This window comes from Arachis hypogaea, chromosome 9 (assembly GCF_003086295.3).
Source record: "Arachis hypogaea cultivar Tifrunner chromosome 9, arahy.Tifrunner.gnm2.J5K5, whole genome shotgun sequence".
In the NCBI taxonomy this organism is placed as follows: Eukaryota; Viridiplantae; Streptophyta; class Magnoliopsida; order Fabales; family Fabaceae; genus Arachis; species Arachis hypogaea.
The window spans coordinates 66,139,769-66,148,145 of NC_092044.1; the positions used below are offsets into that span (position 1 = coordinate 66,139,769).

The 8,377-nt window shown below is 38.1% G+C and overlaps 1 non-coding gene across 1 annotated transcript; it reads left to right on the forward strand.

Moving 5' to 3' along the window:
* Positions 1–5,870: 5,870 nt before the first annotated feature.
* Positions 5,871–5,978, forward strand: LOC112713526 (small nucleolar RNA R71). Its single transcript, XR_003158498.1, has one exon. It is a non-coding gene; the product is annotated as a small nucleolar RNA R71 (small nucleolar RNA).
* The last annotated feature ends 2,399 nt before the right edge of the window (positions 5,979–8,377 follow it).

Genomic DNA, 8,377 nt, shown 5'->3' on the forward strand with positions numbered 1-8,377 from the left:
TAATACACTAGTAAAAAGTTCTATTTATAATAAACTAGCTACTAGGGTTTACAGAAGTAAGTAATTGATGCATAAATCCACTTCCGGGGCCCACTTGGTGTATGTTTGGGCTGATCTTGATCTATCCACGAGCTGAGGCTTCTCTTGGAGTTGAACACCAAGTTATAACGTGTTTTGGGCGTTCAACTCCGGGTTGTGACGTGTTTTTGGCGTTTAACTCCAGACAGCAGCATGTACTTGGCATTGAGCGCCAAGTTACGTCGTCAATTCCCGAATAAAGTATAGACTATTATATATTGCTGGAAAGCTCTGGATGTCTACTTTCCAACGCCGTTGAGAGCGCGCCATTTGGAGTTTTGTAGCTCCAGAAAATCCATTTTGAGTGCAGAGAGGTCAGATTCCAACAGCATTAGCAGTCCTTTGTCAGCCTCCTATCAGAGTTTTGCTCAAGTCCCTCAATTTCAGCCAGAAATTACCTGAAATCACAGAAAAATAACAAACTCATAGTAAATTCCAGAAATGTGAATTTAACATAAAAACTAATGAAAACATCCCTGAAAGTAGCTTAAACTTACTAAAAACTACCTAAAAACAATGCCAAAAAGCGTATAAATTATCCGCTCATCACTTATGATCACTGGAAAAGTGTCACCTTCTCCCAGAAATGCATACTTCAGCGATGGTGGTAGTGGTTTGAGCTCAGGTTTGGGAGGTTTATCCTCTTCCTGAGGAATTTTCAGAGGTTCTTTTATTTCCTCTGGTTCCTCCTGATCAGGCTGAACATCTTTAAAGATGTCCTCTAGCTCTGATTCGAGACTCTCAGTCATATTGATCTCTTCCACCAAAGAGTCAATAATATCAGTGCTCATGCAGTCATTTGATGTGTCTGGATGCTGCATAGCTTTGACAGCATTCAACTTGAACTCATCCTCATTGACTCTTAGGGTCACTTCCACTTTTTGTACATCAATAAGAGTGCGTCTAGTTGCTAGGAAAGGTCTTCCTAGGATGAGAATTGCACTCTTGTGCTCCTCCATTTCCAGCACTACAAAGTCAGTGGGAAAGGCAAATGGCTCAACCTTGACAATCATGTCTTCAATTATGCTTGATGGATATTTAATGGAGCCATCAGCAAGTTGGAGACATATCCGGGTTGGTTTGACTTCTTCAGTCAACCCAAGCTTTCTGATAGTGGTTGCAGGTATCAGGTTGATACTTTCTCCAAGGTCACATAGGGCTGTCTTGGTACAAGCACCTTCTAATGTGCATGGTATCATAAAGCTTCCTGGATCTTGAAGCTTCTCTGGTAAGCTTTTCAGAATGACTGCACTGCATTCTTCAGTGAGAAACACCTTTTCAGTTTGTCTCCAATCCTTCTTTTGACTTAAGATCTCTTTCATGAACTTAGCATAAGAGGGTATTTGCTCAAGTGCCTCTGCAAACGGAATCTTTATTTCAAGAGTCCTGAGATAGTCTGCAAAGCGGACAAATTGTTTATCCTGTTCTGCTTGGCAGAGTTTTTGAGGATAAGGCATATTGGCTCTATATTCTTCAACCTTAGTTGCTGCAGGTTTATTTCCTATAGATGTGGTTGGAGAAGCCTTCTTATAGGAGTTACTATCAGCACTCTCAGGTGTCTGATTCCTCATTGGCGTTTGAATGCTAGGACTGGGTGCAGGATGGGCGTTTAACGCCAGCTTTCCACCCTTTTCTGGCGTTTGAACGCCAGAACTGGGCAAGGAATGGGCGTTTAACGCCAACTTTTCCCCCTTTTCTGGCGTTTGAATGCCAGAAGTATTCCTCTCTGGGCTCTTATTGTCCTCAGAGGGATTTTGGACAGTGGTTTGGTTATCCTCTGTCAGTTGTTCCTTTCTTGGCTTTCTGCTGCTTTGAGTTGATATATTTAATGTCTTCCCACTCCTTAATTTAACAGCTTGGCATTCTTCTGTTATTTGTTTAGATAGCTGCTGTCTTGTCTGATTCAATTGTGCTTCCATATTTGGGTTAGCATTTTTAGTTTCTTGGAGCATCTCTTTAAACTCTGTTAATTGTTTTGTCATCAGGAGTAATTGTTGATTAAGTTCAACAATCTGTTCTTGAGGATTAGGATCAGTAGTTACTGCCATAGCTTCTTCTTTTATAGAGGACTCACTGCTTGAGTATAGATGTTGATTTCTAGCAACCATACCTATGAGCTCTTGAGCCTCTTCAATCGTCTTCCTCATGTGTATAGATCTACCAGCTGAGTGATCTAAAGACATCTGAGCTTTTTCTGTAAGCTCATAGTAGAAGATGTCTAACTGTACCCACTCTTAAAACATTTCAGAGGGACATTTCCTTAGCATACCTCTATACCTCTCCCAGGCATTATAAAGGGATTCATTATCCTCTTGTTTAAAGCCTTGGATGTCCAGCCTTAGCTGTGTCATCTTTTTTGGAGGGTAAAATTGATTCAGGAATTTGTCTGATAACTGTCTCCATGTTTTTATGCTTGCTGTAGGTTGGTTATTCAACCACCTCTTAGCTTGATCTTTTACAGCAAATGGAAACAGTAACAATCTGTAGACATCCTGATCCACTTCTTTATCACATACTGTGTCAGCAATTTGTAAGAACTGTGCCAGAAACTCAGTAGGTTCTTCTTGTGGAAGACCGAAATACTGGCAATTTTGCTACACCATGATAATGAGTTGAGGATTTAACTCAAAGCTGCTTGCTTTAATGGGAGGTATACAGATGCTACTCCCATATGCAGCTGTAATGGGGTTAGCATATGATCACACAGTCCTTCTGGACTGCTCAATTCCACTTAGGTCCATGATGGAGAATGGGAGATGATGTGGATATTATTTTATTTAATTATTTTTTTAAAAAAATTTTAAGTAAACAAAAGCACAAAAGACACCAAACTTAAAATTTTTAGAAAATCAAACACAAAATTTCGAAAGTTTAAAGGAAAACACAAAGAAGACACCAAACTTAGAAATTTTTAAAAATAAAGAAAGAACTAAGGACATGCAATTTCGAAAATTTTAAAGAAAATAAAAGCATGCAATTGACACCAAACTTAAAATATAAAACTAAACTCAAATAAAAGACTCTAAACCACAAAAATAAAATATTCCTAATCTAAGCAACAAAATAAATCGTCAGTTGTCCAAACTCGAACAATCCCCAGCAACGGCGCCAAAAACTTGGTGCACGAAATCACAATCACACTTTTGCAATTCCGCATAACTAACCAGCAAGTGCACTGGGTCATCCAAGTAATACCTTATGTGAGTAAGGGTCGATCCCACGGAGATTGTCGGCTTGAAGCATGCTATGGTTATCTTGTAACTCTTAGTCAGGATATCAATAATTCTCAGATTTAATTGTAAAAAGTAAAAGAACATGAAATAAATACTTGTTTTGCAGTAGTGGAGAACAGGTTGAGGTTTTGGAGATGCTATATCTTCTGAATCTCTACTTTCCTACTGTCTTCTTCTTCATGCACGCAAGGCTCCTTCCATGGCAAGCTGTATGTTGGGTTTCACCGTTGTCAATGGCTACCTCCCATCCTCTCAGTGAAAATGTTCAACGCACGCTGTCACCGCACGGCTAATCATCTGTCGGTTCTCGATCATGTCGGAATAGAATCCAGTGATTCTTTTGCGTCTGTCACTAACGCCCAACACTCATGAGTTTGAAGCTCGTCACAGTCATTCAATCCTCGAATCCTACTCGAAATACTACAGACAAGGTTTAAACTTTCCGGATTCTCAAGAATGGCCGCCAATGGGTTCTAGCTTATACCACGAAGATTCTGCTTAAGGAATCCAAGAGATACACACTCAATCAAAGGTAGAACGGAGGTGGTTGTCAGACACACATTCATAGGTGAGAATGGTGATGAGTGTCACAGATCATCACATTCATCAGGTTGAAGAACAAGTGGTATCTTAGAATAGAAGCAAGCGTGATTGAATGAAAAATAGTAGTAATTGCATTAATCCATCAAGATACAGCAGAGCTGCTCACCCTCAACCATGGGCTTTAGAGACTCATGTCGTAGAAGATACAGTATGAAACGTGTAATGTGTCATGAGATCCGGATATAATAGCAAAAAGTCCGATTTATAGTGAACTAGTGACCTAGGGTTTACAAGAATGAGTAAATGACGTAAAAATCTACTTCTGGGGTCCACTTGGTGTGTGCTTGGGCTGATCATTGAAGCTTTCATGTGTAGAGACTTTTCCTGGAGTTAAACGCCAGCTTTTGTGCCAGTTTGGGTGTTTAACTCCAACTTTTGTGCCAGTTCCGGCGTTAAACACCGGGAATTTTGAGGCTGATTTGGAACGCCGGTTTGGGCAATCAATTCTTGGGTGAAGTATAGACTATTATATATTTCTGAAAAGCCCAGGATGTCTAATTTTCAACGCAATTAGGAGCGCACCAATTGGGATTCTGTAGTTTCAGAAAATCCACTTCGAGTGCAGGGAGGTCAGAATCCAATAGCATCTGCAGTCCTTTTTCAGCCTCTGAATTAGATTTTTGCTCAGGTCCCTCAATTTTAGCCAGAAAATACCTGAAATCACAGAAAAACATACAAACTCATAGTAAAGTCCATAAAAGTGAATTTTAATTAAAAACTAAAAAAATATAATAAAAACTAACTAAAATGTACTAAAAACATACTAAAAACTGTGCCAAAAAGTGTATAAATTATCCGCTCATCAGTGCCTATGGTACAGGGTATTATGAATTTGCCAGTATCTTGTCTCTTTTAAGGTAAAGTTTGCTGAACCCAGGTATCTAGTTCACTAATGAGCAAGGGAGGTTCACCTTCCCAAGTCTCATTACCAAATATCTTGCCATTCAGTTTCATGATAGCTCCTAGATATTGAGCAGCTTGCTCTCTAGTTACATCTTCATCCTCTTCAGAGGAAGAATAGTCTTCAGAGCTCATGAATGGCAGAAGGAGGTTTAATAGAATCTCTATGGTCTCTATATGGGCCTCAGATTCCCGTGGGTCCTCAATAGGGAACTCCTTCTTGCTTGAGAGACGTCCCATGAGATCTTCCTCATTGGGATTCGCGTCCTCTCCTTCCTTCTTGCATTCGGCCATGTTGAGTATATCAATGGCCTTGCACTCTCTCTTTGGATTCTCTTCTGTATTGCTTGGGAGAGTACTAGGAGGGGTTTCAGTAACTTTCTTACTGAACTGGCCTACTTGTGCCTCCAGATCTATGATGGAGGACCTTATTTCATTCATGAAACTTAAAGTGGCCTTAGACAAATCAGAGACTAAATTTGCTAAGTTAGAGGTATTCTGTTCATAATTCTCTGTCTGTTGCTGAGAAGATGATGGATAAGGCTTGATATTGCTAAGCTTATTTCTTCCACCATTATTAAAGCCTTGTTGAGGCTTTTGTTGATCCTTCCATGAGAAATTTGGATGATTTCTCCATGATGAATTATAGGTGTTTCCATAAGGTTCACCCATATAATTTACCTCTGCCATTGCAGGGTTTTCAGGATCATAAGCTTCTTCTTCAGAAGATGCCTCTTTAGTGCTGTTGGATGCATTTTTCCATCCATTCAGACTTTGAGAAATCATGTTGACTTGATGAGTTAACATTTTGTTCTGAGCCAATATGGCATTTATAGCATCAATTTCAAGAACTCCCTTCCTTTGTGGCATCCCATTATTCACGGAATTCCTCTCAGAAGTGTACATGAACTGGTTATTTGCAACCATGTCAATAAGTTCTTGAGCTTCTGCAGGCATTTTCTTTAGGTGAATGGATCTACCTGCAGAATGGTCCAGTGACATCTTAGAGAACTCAGACAGACCATAATAGAATATATCTAGAATAGTCCATTCTGAAAGCATGTCAGAAGGAAACATTTTGGTCATCTGCTTGTATCTTTCCCAAGCTTCATAGAGGGATTCACCATCTTTTTGTTTGAATTTCTGAACATCCAATCTAAGCTTGCTCAGCTTTTGAGGAGGAAAGAATTTAGCCAAGAAGGTCGTGACCAGCTTATCCCAGGAGTCCAGGCTATCCTTAGGTTGTGAATCCAACCATGTTCTAGCTTTGTCTCTTACAGCAAAAGGGAAAAGCATGAGCCTGTAGACTTCAGGATCTACTCCATGCATCTTTATAGTCTCACAGATCTGCAAGAACTCAGTTAAAAACTGATAGGGATCTTCTGATGAAAGTCCATGAAACTTCCAGTTTTGTTACATTAGAGCAACTAGTTAAGGTTTCAGCTTAAAATTGTTTGCTCCAATGGCAGGAATTGAGATGCTTCTTTCATCAAACTTGGAAGTAGGTGTAGTATAATCACCAAGCATCCTTCTTGCATTATTGTTGTTGGGTTCGGCTGCCATCTCCTTTTCTTGTTAAAAAATTTCAGCAAGGTTGTCTCTGTATTGTTGTAATTTAGCTTATCTTAGTTTCCTCTTCAGAGTCTTTTCAGGTTCTGGATCAGCTTCAACAAGAATGCCTTTTTCCTTGTTCCTGCTCATATGAAAGAGAAGAGAACAGAAAAAGAAGAAAAATCCTCTATGTCACAGTAAAGAGGTTCCTTATTATTAGTAGAAGAAGAAATGGAATAAGAAGAATGGAGAATCCAAACACAAGGGTAAGGATAGAGGTAGTGATTTGAGATGAAGAGAAGTGTTGGTGAATAAATAAATAAATAGAAGATGAGAGAGAGAGAATTCGAAAATTAATTTTGAAAAGCAATTAATGATTTTCGAAAATTAAAGGTGAGATAGAATTAAAATTAAAATTTAAAACAATTAGTTAATTTAAAAAGAATTTTGAAAAAGGGATGAGATATTTTCGAAAATTAGAGAGGAAAAAGTAGTTAGGTGGTTTTGAAAAAGATAAGAAACAAACAAAAAGTTAATTAGTTAGTTGAAAAAGATATTAAAATCAAATTTGAAAAGATAAGAAAGATAAGATATTTTGAAATCAAAATTTTTCTTTTGAAAAAGATAAAATTAAAAAAAAGATATGATATAAAAGATGAAATGAGAAGATATGATTATAAATATATGGTTAGAAAAGATTTAATTTTTGAAAATTAAAATTAATTACTTAACTAACAATAAACTAAAAGATATGATTCTAGAATTTAAAGATTAAACCTTTCTTAACAAGAAAGTAACAAACTTCAAATTTTTGAATCAATCATATTAATTTGTAAGCATAATTTTCGAAAATAAAGATAAAACTAAGAAAAAGATTTTTGAAAAATATTTTAAAGAATTTTCGAAAATTAATAAGAAAAATGAAAAAGATTTAATTTTTGAAAAAGTTTTAAAAAGATAAGATTTTTAAAATTTGAAAATTTGACTTGACTTATGGTGCACGAAATTGTGATCTCAACTTTTCACAACTCAAATAATCCCCGGTAATGAATCCAAGAACTTGGTGCTCAATACTATGGTACACACATAATTTCACAACTTCGAACAACTAACCAGCAAGTGCACTGGGTCGTCCAAGTAATAAACCTTACGCGAGTAAGGGTCGATCCCACGGAGATTGTTGGTATGAAGCAAGCTATGGTCACCTTGTAAATCTTAGTCAGGCAGATTCAAATGGTTATGGATGATGTATGAATAAAACATAAAGATAAAGATAGAGATACTTATGTAATTCACTGGTGAGAATTTCAGATAAGTGTATGGAGATGCTTTGTCCCTTCCGTCTCTCTGCTTTCCTACTGTCTTCATCCAATCCTTCTTACTCCTTTCCATGGCAAGATTTATGTAGGGTTTCACCGTTGTCAGTGGCTACCTCCCATCCTCTCAGTGAAAATGTTCAACGAACCCTGTCACGGCATGGCTATTCAGTTGTCGGTTCTCGATCATGTCGGAATAGAATCCAGTGATTCTTTTGCGTCTGTCACTAACGCCCCACAATCACGAGTTTGAAGCTCGTCACAGTCATTCAATCATTGAATCCTACTCAGAATACCACAGACAAGGTTTAGACCTTCCGGATTCTCTTGAATGCCGCCATCAATTCTAGCTTATACCACGAAGATTCCGATCAAGGGATCCAAGAGATAAACATTCAAGCCTTGTTTGCTTGTAGAACGGAAGTGGTTGTCAGGCACTCGTTCATAAGTGAGAATGATGATGAGTGTCACATAATCATCATATTCATCATGTTCTTGGGTGCAAATGAATATCTTAGAACAAGAATAAGCTGAATTGAATAGAAGAACAATAGTAATTGCATTAATACTCGAGGTACAGCAGAGCTCCACACCGTAATCTATGGTGTGTAGAAACTCCACCGTTGAAAATACATAAGAACAAGGTTCAGGCATGGCCGAATGGCCAGCCTCCCAATGATCTAAGAACTAGACGTC